Source organism: Pongo pygmaeus, chromosome 21, assembly GCF_028885625.2.
Source record: "Pongo pygmaeus isolate AG05252 chromosome 21, NHGRI_mPonPyg2-v2.0_pri, whole genome shotgun sequence".
NCBI lineage: Eukaryota > Metazoa > Chordata > Mammalia > Primates > Hominidae > Pongo > Pongo pygmaeus.
Genome location: NC_072394.2, coordinates 20645124 through 20659178, shown reverse-complemented (window position 1 = coordinate 20659178; position 14055 = coordinate 20645124). Strand labels below are relative to the sequence as shown.

The window sequence follows — 14055 nt, the reverse complement described above, 5'->3', positions numbered from 1 at the left end:
GATCTCTGTTTCACCTGACTCTGAGCTCAGAACCCAGGTAGGAAGTCAGGGAAGTGGTTGTGGGCACTGCTAGGAAAAGCTGTAGGATGACTATAGCCCCACGCATACCTGAGGCAAGAATGACAGGTGAGAAATACAGTAGAACATCTGAGGCCCAAGGAGGGACTGGGGGAGACTTTGGGAAAGTAAGATATATATACATATTTAAAGCTTTGTAAAAGTTTAATGGAGCCAACAAGGCAAATAAATTGTGTTCCGGCAGACATTAAGACCTGCTTTCTCTTACCAAAAACAAAAAAAGGGCACACATTTTATCAAAATTCGACAATTCAGAGTTAAGGGTACTGAGATTAAGCTTCAGAGCACCAACTTAAACAAAACAGCAATGAAAAATTGGTTATTCAACTTGGAAAGAGGAACTAAAACCAAGGCATAAAGGGGAGATTAAATATGTGTTCCTTGATCTCAAAGTCCTTTTAGGAACAGGAGTTCTGGCCACATGTGAGCAACACATCACACCACCAAACCCCAATTCCAGAATCTAAATTTACAATGATAGGAAAACCAAGGTAACTCCAAATGCATTTCTTGGTATATTCCAAAGGGAAGCTTGAAAGTATTCATAATGAAAGTAAGAGATTTTAAAACAGCCACGAATATGGGGAAATTGAAAAAAACACACACACAGGCCCAGGGAAGATGCATCCTCAGAAGAAACCAGAGGAGACTTTGGCCTTCATCCAGAGCTGATCCCCACGCTTAGACAGATCCTGCTATTTGGTGGGGGCCATTCCCAATACAGAGTTAGTCTTCAAAGATTGGGACAAGGAGCTGTTTTTCAAATGCCCAATGTTCAGCAAAAAAATCACAAGGTATACAAAGAAACAGGAAAACACAGCTCATTCAGAGGAAGAAAATGAAGTGGTAGAACCCATCCCTGAAGAAATGCAGGCACTGGATGTACTTGACCAAGAATTAAAAATGACTATCTTAAATATGCTAAAAGAGCTGAAGGAAAACAGATAAAGAATGAAAAGAAATCAAGAAAACAACATATGACAACAAAATGAGAAATTATAAAAAGGAATCAAACAGAAATTGTGGAGCTGAGAAATACAAAACTGAACTGAAAACTCTGACCAGGGGGATTTGAGTCGGTAGAGGAATCAGCAAACTTGAACATAGGACATTTGAAAATATCAAGTCAGAGGAGCAAAAAGAATGAGGAAAGTGAGCAGAGCCTCAGGGACTTAGGGGCCTCCCTCACGTGCATCATGCACATTATGGAAGGCTAAGAAAGAGAAGAGAATGGGGCAGATAAATTATGTGAAGAAAGAATAGTTAAAAACCTCCCAAATTTGACAAAAGACATGAATATAAACATCCAAGAAGCTCAGTAAACCCCACAAAAGATAAACCCAAAGAGACCAACACGAAGACACAATATAATCAAACTGTGTAAAGACAAAGGCAGAATATCGAAAGCAGCAAAAGAATGGCTCATCATGTACAAAGAATCCTCAATAACACTGTTAGCCAATGTCTTAGCAGAAACCTCAGAGGCCAGAGGCAGTGGGATGATACCCCCAAACTGCTAAAAGAAAAAAAAAAAATCCGTCAACAGAGAATTCTATATTCAGCAAAACTGTCCTTCACAAATGAGGGAGAAATTAAGACACTTCCAGATTAATAAAAGATGTGCGTGTTCATTGCCACTAGATCTGCCCTATCAGACTGCTAAAGGGAGTCCTGGAAGTTAAAACAAAAGGGCACTAGACAGCAGCTAAAAGCTGTAAGAAAATACAAACAACTCCAGCAAAGGCAAATGGAGTGACAAATATAGAAACTAGTATTAGTGTACAATTGGTCTGCAACACTACTTAATATTTTCTTCAGGATTTAAAAGATATATGCATAAAAATAATTACAGGTTTATGTTAATGGGTACATACCCAATATAAATGGATGTAATCTGTGACATCAATAACAAAGTGGGGGTAGATGGAATTGTAAAGGAGAGGTTACTGTGTCTGACTGAAATTAAGTTGATATCAATTTAAAATAGATTGCTATAACTTCAGGCTGTTATGTATGTAATCCCTATGGTTGTAACCACAATGGAAATGTCTGTAACATATACACAAAAGGAACTGAGAAGGGAATCAAAAACGGAACCTACAAATAATCAACTAAATACAAAAGAAGGTAGTAATGAAGGACAAAAAAGCTATAAAATATATACAAATAACAAAATAGCAAAAACAAGTCCTTCCCTATGAGTAATTACTTTAAATATAAATGGATTAACTCCTTAATCAAGAGACACAGATTGACAGAATAGATTAAAAAACAAGACCTGACTACAGCTGACCCTCAAACAACATGGGTTTGAACTGTGCAGGTCTACTTATATCCAGATTTTCTTCCACTCCTGCCACCTCTGAGACAGCAAGATCAACCTTTCCTCTTTCACCTCCTCCTTAGCTTACTCAACATGAAGACAAAGAAGATGAAGACCTTTATGATAATCCACTTCCACTTAATAAATAGCAAATACATTTTCTCTTTCTTATGATTTCTTATTATAATAACATTTTCTGTTCATTAGCTTACCTTATAGTAATAATACAGATTATAATTCATATAACATACAAACTATGTGTTAATCAACTATTTATGTTATCAGTAAGGCTTCTTCAACAGTAGGCTACTAGTTTGGGAGGCAGAGGTGAGAGGATTTCTTGAGCCCAGGAGTTTGAGACCAGCCTGGGCGCATAGGGAGACACTGTCTCTACAAAAAATAAAAAAATTAGCTGGACATGGTGGTGTGCGCCTGTAGTCCCAGGCTCCTTGGGGAGGCTGAGGTGGGAGGATCACTTGAGCCTTGGAGTTCAAGGCTGCAGTAAGCCATGATTGCACCACTGCATTCTAGACTGAAGTTACACTTGGATTTTCAACTGCAAGTGAGGGGTTGGTATCCCTAACCCATGTTGTTCAAAGGTCAGCTGTATATTCTATCTACAAGAAACTCGCTTTTGATCTAAGAACACATATGGGCTGAAAGTAAAAGAATGGAAAAGAGTCAATGCAAAGAGTGACCAAAGGAGAGCAGGGGTTGCTGTACCAGTATCAGACAAAAGAGACTTTAAGTCAAAAACTGTCACAAGAGACAAGTACATTATATTATGATAAAATAGTCAATTCACCAGGAATATAAAACAATTATAAACATATATGCAGTAAACATCAAAACCCCTAAATATATGAACCAGACACTGATAAAATTGAAAAGAAATAGACAACTATCAATAATAGTAATATTATTATACTAGGAGACTGAAATGTCCCACTTTGAATAATGGACAGAAAAATGAGACAGAAGATCAATAAACAGAGGACTCAAATGACACTACAGAGCAAGAGTGTAACGGAGCGCCCTACATGCAACGCCAGACGGTGGGCTACAAAACAGGCCTTAATGCATTTTACACAATCCAAACCATACAAAGCCTCTTTTCCAGTCACAATGTGGTGACACCAGAAATCAACAGCCGAAGGAAAACTGGATAATTCACAATTATGTGGAAATTCAGCACAGTCCAATCTTAAACAACTGAAGAGTCAAAGAAGAAGTCATAATGAAAATTAGAAAATACCTTGAGATAAGTGAAAACAAAAACACAACCTTCCAAAACTTATGGGATGCAGCAAAAACAGTGCCAATAGGGAAATGTACAGCGGTAAACACTTGCTTTAGAAGAGAAGAAAGGGCTCAAACAAACAACCTAACTGTACACCTTAAGTAACTAGTAAAAGAACAAACTAAACATAAAGCTAGAAAAAGGAGGAGGAAAAAAGGAGGAGAAAAAAAGTAAAAAAGGAGGAGGAAAATAATAAAGATTACAGGAGGATAGAGAATAGAAAAATAGAGAAAATAAATGAAACTAAAATTTGATTCAAAAATCAACAAAACTGTCAAACCTTTAGCTAGACTAACTAAGGAATAAAGAAAGAGACTCAAATAGCTGTAATCTGGAATGAAAGAGGGGACATTACTACCTATTTTACGGAATAAAAATGATTATAAGAGAGTACTATGAACAACTGTATGCCTACAAACTGGATAACCTAGATGAAATGGACAAATTCCTGAACACAAATTCCACCAAGATAAATAATAAAGAAGTTGGCAATGATTTCTTAGATACGACACCAAAAGCACAGGCAATAAAAGCAAAAATAAACAAGTGGAATTACATTAACTAAATGGCTTCTACCCAGAAAAAGAAACAATCAACAAAATGAAAACACAACCTACAGAACAGGAGAAAATAGGTAAATAGTACATCTGCTCTGAAAGGGGTTAATAATTAGAATATATAAAGAACTCTTAAAAGTCAACCACAAAAATAGCAATCTGATTAAAAAATAACAGATAAAAAGCATACAAAAAGAGGCTCAACATCATGAATCATTAGCAAAATGCAAAATTGCAATGAGCTATCACATCATATATTAGGACAGCCACTATCAAACAAACAGAAAATAACAAGTATTAGTGAGTATGTGGAGAAACTGGAACCCTTGTGCGCTGCTGGTGGGAAAGTCAGATGGTGCAGCTGCCTTGGAAAACAGCATGGAGCTTCCCCCGAAAATCAAAGCCGGAACTACCATATGGTTCAGCAATCCCACTTCCAAAAGAGTTGAAATCAGGATCTTAAAGAGATATCTACACACTCACATTCACTGAAGCATTATTCACAACAGACAAGTGAGAAATAATCCAAACATCCATCGACACGATGGATACACAAAATTCAATTTAGAGCTGAACTGAATTTTGAATGAAATATTATTCAGTTTTAAAAAGGAAGTAAATTCTGACACGTGCTACAACATGGACGAGGCTTAAAGGCATTTCACTAAGTGAAATAAGCCAGTCACAAAAAGACAAATATTGTAGGATTCCACTTACATGAGTTACAGAGCTGTCAAATCATACAGACAGAGAGTAGAAGAGCAGGTGCTGAGGGCAGTGCGTGAGGACTTATTGGGTAAAGAGTTTCAGTCAGGGAACATGAAAAAGTTCTGGAGACGGATGGTGATGGTGGTTGTGAATGCACTTAATGCTACAGAACTGTACATTTAAAAAGGGTTACGTTGCTCATTTTTGTGTTATGTGTATTTTATGGCAACTTTTAAAATCCTTCAATGGCTAGGCCAGGCAGGTAACAGAAATAAGTTCTGTGGGTATCGGACTTAAGGCACTCTGTGGGGTGAGGGATGGGGATAAAGAGGGCAGGACCCACCCACTGTGTCAAATACAAAACGTTTTACAGTTCTGATCACACTCACGCCCTACTCTCTCAACGAAGGAGACAGATCATGCCTTACTAAGATTCTTCCTGCTGAAATGTGCTGGCGGAGCTCCTCCCTTGGGCTGCTGGCTGCTCTGCCATTTCCATAGCACATGACATGTGCAGTTCTTCTAGGCCCCTCTGGCTCTGGTTAGATGACGCCTACTCCAAGAGTAGGGACCAGCCCCCATCCCAGAACCTCCAACACCCAACACAAAACCAGATCCCAGCAGCTGCTCAGCCAGCACCTGTTGAAGTGGGTCTGCTGATGGCTCAGCAGTGTACTGAGGGGGAGAACGGGCAGTAGGAGGAAGATGCAGACATCACAGATGCCACAGGACTGGGTGATGGCCATGAACTGAAACAGGTCATCTGGGAAGGGGCCGTTTGGCAGGAGGCAACAGTGATCAGGTTTTCGACATGCTGAGTTTGATATGCCAGCGGGACATCAGTGGGAAACAGGACAGGCCCTATGAGAGGTGACAGGTTTGGGGCTCGTCCAGAAATAGGACGGACCCTATGAGAGGTGACACGCTTGGGACTGGGAGTGATGCACATTCAGGCAACGTTAGCTGAGACTGGGAGAAGAGACGTGGCACTAGGAATGTCCATTCCAAGGTAGCACCTCTCATACCACGACAGCCTCCCTTCCTTAGCAGACTATAACCCAAAGTTTCAGGTTTCTAAGTTATCATCAAATGTTTAATTAAATTACAGTATTTATAGAGAAAGTTCTGAAACACTCCAGGGATGAATAGTGAGGACAAAAAGCAATAGTAACACCCTACAACTGTGAATATGTTTAATAAAATCCTCTTTATGTAATCAAGACTTTTTATTTTATTTTATTTTTTTTGAGACAGAGTCTCACTCTCTCACCTATCACCTAGGCTGGAGTGAAGTAGCACAATCTCGGCTTACTGCAACCTCTACCTCCCAGGTTAAGCAATTCTCCTGCCTCAGCCTCCCAAGTACCTGAGATTATAGGCATGCACCACCACGCCCGGCTAATTTTTGTATTTTTAGTACAGACGGTGTTTCACCATGTTGGCCAGGCTGGTCTTGAACTCCTGACCTCAAATGATCTGCCCACCTCGGCCTCCCAAAGTGCTGAAATTACAGGTGTGAGACACCGCACCTGGCCCATAATCAAGTCTTATCATGTCCTATGTTAGTCTAAGAACCATATTCTGCATGATCAGATTCACAGGTGGTATATTAAATTTAGAGGCAAAGTTGCTCGTTATTTATTGTCTACCCATTTAAAAAAACCCTTTATGTGCCATGCCCTGTATCCAGTGCCCCACAAAGCCTGCCTCACAGCCCTGGGTTTCCCTAAGACAGCACCAAGGCCCTGGGAATGTGTGTAAACGGAACTGTCTGAGATTGCAGTCAGTGTGTGGTGGAGCACACAAGAGTCCCCGGCTTCAGTCCCCAAATTGAACGTGCTTTATCACTTCACCTTCCCTGTAAGTACAAGACGACTTTAGAGATCCAAAAAACATTCACATACATAGACATACCTTACATAGACATAATTACTGAAGTTACACACCAAGTTCAGGAAGACAAAAGCAAGAGTCCAACTAGAACACAGTATTGAGAGAGCACAGAACCAGGAACAGCCTTGCTCTTCCACAAGGGTGGGAAGAAGAGTTCTAATCATGTTCACCATCCCCTCTCCCCAAGGAACAGGTCATCTCCATGTACCTGTGGCCCAGATCTAAACACCAATTTCATTCCACTAGGTTAAGGTGTTTGCCCATGGCTGAGAAACCTGCAGGAGAGGCAATGGGGTTTCTGTGGGAACCACTAACACCACAGCGTGAATGTGTTGATCAGGTTCTCCCTGAAAGACTCATTGAGGAAAACAATGTCATCTCAGTCTGTTCTTTAAAGGAGAGAGAGGGTGGGATGAGGCTGTAAGGAAAGTAGTGGGTGGGGACTGACGGGAGGCAGGGGTAGGAAGTAGGGTACACACAGGCAAACAGAGAGGTGTGGCTCCTGCCGAGGCTACCCTCCAGCAGGTGGACGCAGGAGTCAGAGAGGAGAATCTGAGGGTACAGCAGTGTTGTCGGTGGTAGGAGCCGCCCTGTCCCCTGGTTGGCTTTCTAGGAGATGGGGATGGCAGGCCACCTCTTGGAAACACAGACGCCATCTGATGTGGATTGATGGCTGCCTAATCTGTTGGCCAGTTTCTTCAGGTTTTCAGTTCAAGTACACGGAAGGGTCATGAATGCAAATGCCTGCCATGCACGCTGTATCAAAAAATGATGCACATTAGAAACTTCCACTCATCCTCCTGGTGGGTTTCAATAGGTTTTTCTCTCCTTGGCAAAAACCGGTGCGTGAACCGCCCGTCAACACCACCTGCTGTTTCCTTTATACAGGAGGCGGTGGGAAGGGAGGCGCTTCCAGATCTCCTGACACAAAGGGCTGCCCATCTCCCTGGTACTTTACCCGAACCTTCAGGAGGCAGACGAAACACACACTAGCCAGCCACTCTCTCCAAGGCAAGGGGAGGGGGACAAAAAGCAATTTTGAGATTTGTACCGTGCTTGCCAGGTCCTTCAAAAATGACTACCGGCCGCCCATGGCTCTTGCACAGCGGGTGAGAGGAAGAGTCCTTGTAATCCACCTCTCCCAAGGAACTCCCGCCCGAGGTTTCAGATTCCCCGCCCGCAGGCTATGGCTGACTTCCCCGTATCCTGTGTGACGTGGGATGTGTGGCTTCGCTCAGGTAAGGCTGGAATACAGGTGCCTGGAGGGACACCCAGAGCTGCCCAGGCACTTCCCGGTGGCTGCTTCCTTTGCACTTTGCACTTACAGGTGCACTTATAATAAAAACACCCTCCCTTCCACGCTCCCCTGGGCCCTCCCATCTCTCTTTCCTCTTCCACGGTCTCCTGGCTGTTGAATGTTTTCCACTGAAGGAGTCTAGTCTGTCCACCTCGGGGGCTCTCCCTCCCTCGGTCCATGGCATCTGCGGCTCACAGGTCAGCTCGGGCAGAACCGCCCCGACCACCTACCTATGAGCTCCTCGGGACACCACCCCAATGCCACGGTGAATCGTCCTTACACCCTCAGTCCTGTACGAGCGGCCTGATCCTACCTGTTTCCCAGAAACTGCTACGCGAAGCTTCCCCGCCGGGCTCATCCAGGAGCGGAGGGGCCTGTCCCTGACGCAGACTGGGGGCGGGTCCGCAAAAGCGGGCTGAATGAATGAACGCAGCAGGGCTGGGGCCCCCTGGGGCTAGAGGCCCCTGCTGTTTGACCCGCCCTGTGGCCCAAAACACTGGACTTGCCCCCCACCGGTCAGCGGAGCCCAGACGTCCAGGGAGCCCTAATGGAGTCTGGACAGGAAGGCAGCAGGAGGTGGGACCCGGGGTGCGAGTGACCCCGAGGCCGTCCTCCGGAGCACAGCGCGCCCGCGTGGGGAGGCCCGTCTGCAGTCGGTGATCCCGGGCCGCCCCCGCCAGGGCCCCGGCCCGCCGCTTACCGTGCACCGCGCGCTCCGCCACACCCACGGAGACGAGTGCCCTTTTCCGGGGAGCAGGCGGCAGCCGGTCTTTTGGGCTCCCCCGCCCCAGCCGGCGCCACCCCGGCCTCCACCCGCGGGATACGACCCCACGATTCCCTAGGGCCTGGGCTCCGCCCACATGCACGTGGCGTCACAGGCTGGGCGGGGCGGACACACCCAGCCGCGCAGGCGCAGGCGGGAGAGGAGGTAGGGGTCGCGGGGACCCACTTGCGCAGGCGCGGGCGGGGTATGGGCTCCCAACTGCGCAGGCGCGGCGGCCGGCTTCTGTTTACGCGGGTGGGCTTGGGGTTTTCTCCAGTCCACGGCCAGGCTGGCGTCGGCCCACAGTGGGGGGGAGGGGGGGGGCTCGGCAGTCTGGTTCCCCGAGCGTCTCAGGGCGGGCCCCCGCCAGATGCGAGGGGTTCCCTTGGCCAGTTTCCTTACGGCGCGGCGGAGCTGGCCCTCGTCGTCCCCGGCAGGGGGCAGCCTCACAGCCTGGACCGGCCTGTGCAATTTCCCCCATCCCTCCACGTCTACATTTTATTTTTTTCTTTTTCTTTTTTTAGGACAATGCGTGATGGAAATGCAGCCACATCATAGTAGGCAGGTTCATGAAATCCGCCCTCCCCCCCATTTCTTCACCCCATTTTCTTTCTTTTTTTTTAACAGGGTCTCACCCAGGCTGGAGTGCAGTGGCATGATCTCGGCTCACTGCAACCTCCGCCTCCCGGGTTCAAGCGATTCTGTTGCCTCAGTTTCCTGAGTAGCTGGGATTACAGGGGTGCGCCACCACGCCTGGCTAGTTTTTGTACCTTTAGTAGAGACGAGGTTTCACCCTGTTGGTCAGGCTGGTCTCGAACTCCTGACCTAAGGTGATCCGCCTGCCTCGGCCTCCCAAAGTGCTGGGTCTACAGGCATGAGCCACCACACCTGGCCCTTGACCCCATTTTCTAATGTCTTCCTAGAAATCACCAAGGTTGCAACTCCTGACTGTCCTGGCTCACAGGCCCCAGCTTACTTAGGGACCCCACGGTGGGAGCTGCCCACGTGCACACCTATGCTAGGCGCCCTCATTCCCACAAGGGCCGGCGCCCCTTCCCGGCCCATGGCGTCTGGCCAGGGAGGTGTGGGTGCGCCCCAGCCAGGCCTGGCCCTAGAGGAGGGCCCCACCTGCGCACTGGGGCATCTGGGAGAGCTATTGGTGGAAGAAGCCCAGGTTCCTGAAGCACCAAGTGGGCAAGAGTTTATTTTCAGGATGGGGCGCTTTTGAGGGTGAATGAGTGCTAGCTGTATGGGATGCGGGGACAGTACATAGACCAGGCCTGGCAGCCGGGCAGTGTGGTGCCTGTTGGAAGGTCGCCCACAAGCACCTGGTTGGACACTGCCACTGAGATTTGGTTATTACAGAGGTTAGCCTATGCGGGCCCTCACTGATGGACCTTGAAGTGTTTCCCAGTTGCTTGCGGTTAGGAATAATGTGACTGGATCCTGTGGACTGTCTTTGTGCATGCATGTGGGAATATCTGTCAGAAATATTCTTAGAGGGGTAATTGGCTATGGTGGGATATGTCCTTTAAAATAATATATTAGCCAAACATGGCTAAATTGCCCCCTTAGACACTGTACTAATTTACACTCTGGGAAATAATGTGTAAGACTGTGGGTTTCCACACATCTTCACCAGTGGGGTCTTTCCAAACTTTTGGATCTTTCCCAATCCAATAATGACAAAACTATATCTCACGGTTTTAATTTACACTTCCTAGTATTTTGAGATCCTGTCGTGAAGTGGTGATGGCCCTGTTTCTGCCTGCAGCACTAGGCAAAATGTGTTATCACTTCCTTTCTTTTCACCATTTTTTACTCTTAGAGTTTCTAGAATTTGTGAAAGTAAAATCTTTTTGCTGGCATGGGCTTTTGTGTGTATTATACACTGCTTGGAAAGGTCTTGCACCAGATCTTCCCTTCGTAGATTCTTTCTCAATGTTTAATACTCAGCTCAAATGTCACCTCCTCAGACCATCTTATCTAGAATGGCCTCCTTTAGTTATTCTCTATCACCCTTTATGTTATTTCCTTCATAGCACTCATCACACTGTAATCACCCAATGGCTTCTTCTTGCCTGTCGCCCAGATAGAGCCAATTTTTCAAGATGGGAATTGCAATAAAGAGTTCAATACAGATAGAGCTGGCTAAACAGGAGAGCAGAGGCTTATTACTCCTCAAATCAGCCTCTCCTCAAATTCAGAGTCTAAGGAATTTTTGGGAGGGTTTTGTTTTTGAGACAGTGTCTTGCTTTGTTGCCCAGGCTGGAGTGCAGTGGTGCAGTCTAGGCTCACTGCAACCTCCACCTCCTGTTCAAGCGATTCTCCTGCCTCAGCCTTACAAGTAGCTGGGATTACAAGCACACACCACCATGCCCAGCTAATTATTTGTATTTTTAGTAGAGACAGGGTTTCACCGTGTTGGCCAGGCTGGTCTTGAACTCCTGCTCTCAAGTGATTTGCCCTCCTTGGCCTCCCAAAGTGCTGGGATTGTGCCAGTCTGGAGGCTAGGGTTTTTAAAAGATAGTTTAGCAGTCAGGGGGCTAGGGAATGGTGAGTGCTGATTGGTTGGGTTAGGGATGAAATCCTGAAGAGATGAAGCTTTCGTCTTGCTCTGGGTCAGTTCCTGGGTTGGGGTCACAAGACCAGATAAGCCAGTTTACCAGTCTGGGTGGCTAGTCCATCACAATGCGGGGTCTGAAAAATACCTTGAACACCAATCTTATGTTTTATAATAGTAATATTATTTATTGGAGCAATTGGGGAGGTTAGGAACCTTGTGGCTTCGGGCTGCATGACTCCTAAGCCATAATTTTTTTTTTTTTTTTTTTGAGACGAAGTCTCGCTCTTGTCCCCCAGGCTGGAGTGCAATGGTGCGATCTTGGCTCACTGCAACCTCTGCCTCCTGGGTTCAAGCGATTATCCTGCTTCAGCCTCCTGAGTAGCTGGGATTACAGGCACCTGCCACCAGGCCCGGCTAATTTTTATATTTTTAGTAGAGACAGGGTTTCACCATGTTGACCAGGCTGGTCTCAAACTCCTGACCTCAGGTGATATGCCCACCCTAGCCTCCCAAAGTGCTGGGATTACAGGCGTGAGCCACCACGCCTGGCCCATAATTTTTAATCTTGTGGCTAATTTGTTAGTTTCACAAAGGTGGTCTGGTCCCCAAGCAAGAAGGAGGTTTGTTTCAGGGAGGGGCTGTTATATTTGGTTTAAAGTGAAATTATAAACTAAGTTTCTCCACAAATTTGTTTGGCCTATGCCCAGGAATGCACAAAGGCAGATTGGAGGTTAGAAGATGGAGTCGGTTAGGTCAGCTTTCTTTCACTGTTGTAGTTTTACTATGTCATATTTTTCTTATTGTCATAATTTTTGCAAAGACACAACACCCATCATTACTTGTTTGCTGACTTGTTTATTGGTAAATTCTTTGTTCCACTACTGAAATGAAGCTCCATGAGAACAAATAAGTTGGTCTGTCCTGCTCACTGCTGCATGTCTGGCACTCTGTCTAGAACATGGTAGGTGCCTGTAGCATACACTATTGGTGCTAATGTCCCTTGCCTGCCTCTGCCGTCAGCTATCTGATTGTTGTGGAGAGTTCCCCTGAATGCTGCCACCTCAAGCATCTCGTTGCTGTCCCCTTTAGGGCTTATCTTAACGACTTTCCCCGGAAGCCTTGGGAGCAGGCGCAGCCTGGAGTTCAGGGAAATTTAACATCCCTGGGGCAACTGCAGGGCAGTTTGGGTGGCCTTGGACAGACCCAGTCCCCTTTTTACCATGTAGTTCTCAGGAATAACTGCAGAATGTGCTAGGATTGCAGCATCTTGAGATAAGGGAGAACTGGCAGAACAGCCCAAGGTCAGTTCCAGTCTCCTGCTGAAAATAGGATGTCCTTCAACACTGCCCAGCAAATCACATTACCCTGGGATGTTAAACCCAGGGCAGGCTGCTCTCTGGCATCCCTCATCTGTGGTGCAAGTGGGGCATGCCCAGTTGAGACTCCATTTGCCCTGAGCAGATTTCCTGAGCCTCGGGCAACCAGCTTGCAATGAATGCTCCTCTTGTCCCTTGCTGCCTGTCTGTAAGTAATAAATTTGCTTCATATAACTTATTGAGTATGAATGCGTTCTCTCTCACTGGACACAGACATGTTGGTAACCAGTGCACAGTGAACCTCCTTCACAGCAGCCCTTAACTAACTGGGGATATATACCTCAGCCTTCTGTCCCCAGAGGACCAATTCTGAGTCCTCAGTAGAAGTGAGCTTCAGTGACCCTTAGTGGTGATCAGCTCAATAATGCTCCCTTGGGTTGGTCCTCTGATCTTCCTCAGTTTTCTCTCTCTCCTGCTTCTGGGAATCACCTCCCAGGTCAACTACCTGCATCTAAGCTCTTGACTCAAACTGCCTTTGGGTAAACTCAAATGAAGTCAATATTCAAAATATTTTTTGAAGAAATGGATGGATTGATGAGGGTGCTTCTAATGTTTTTACTTGTCAGCCAGAAGCAGCTTAGCCCTGCAGGCAGAAGGTGAAGGAAGCCAATTGGCACCCGCCTTAGGAATGCAGGAGCAGATAACTGAGACATGGGCTCCAGCAAAACATGTATGCAAGTGTTCTGACAGCAGGGAGGAGTGCCTGGCCCTGCTTTTTGGGGGTGAGAATGTTTTAGAAGAGGTTGATGAGTTACCAAGCTGCCTCAACTTACCTAACTTGAGTAATAGTGGAGGAAGCCCTCTATTGTGTGTGGCTTGCTCACAAGTGTCCACCTACTCACAAAAGTCCAGGAGGACAGCTGCAAAGCTGTCTGCTCGGTGAAGGAACAGAACACGGACTGTTTAGTGTCTCTGTAGCAGAGGCTGCCAGGCCTCCTGCCCGTGTCTGTCCCACTGTGTGCTCCCGTGACTCTCCACAGCAGGGCCTTCTTTTGGCAGAGGAAGTGCCAGGAGGTAATGCTTCTGAGAGAAGCCCTCAGCCCATGTCAGGTGCAAAGACCCTGGCTCCCTTTCCACTCAGGACAACTCTCCGGCATGTCTACTTGGAATTGAACACAGTGGTCCAGAGTGGTAACCCATACTGGCTTTCCTCCCTTCCCTGTCTCGCTGCCTCACTCCTCTACTGGTTTTTCC

The 14055-nt window shown here is 46.3% G+C and overlaps 1 protein-coding gene and 1 long non-coding RNA gene across 8 annotated transcripts in view; one reads left to right on the top strand and one right to left on the bottom strand.

The window, feature by feature from the left end:
• Positions 1–9036, bottom strand: part of ENTPD6 (ectonucleoside triphosphate diphosphohydrolase 6) — a 30693-nt gene extending 21657 nt beyond the window's left edge. For 3 of the 7 annotated variants that reach the window (XM_063659424.1, XM_063659425.1, XM_063659426.1), the window contains exon 1: positions 8857–9036. The gene's annotated coding sequence lies outside the window, so the exon portion shown is untranslated. The remainder of the gene's footprint in view (positions 1–8856) is intronic. The other 4 variants (XM_054467586.2, XM_054467587.2, XM_054467588.2 and 1 more) reach the window with 2 other exon arrangements.
• Positions 9037–12905: 3869 nt separating this feature from the next.
• Positions 12906–14055, top strand: part of LOC134738922 (uncharacterized) — a 38588-nt gene continuing 37438 nt past the window's right edge. The window contains exon 1 of the long non-coding RNA XR_010125206.1: positions 12906–13009. This is a non-coding gene — a long non-coding RNA (uncharacterized LOC134738922). The remainder of the gene's footprint in view (positions 13010–14055) is intronic.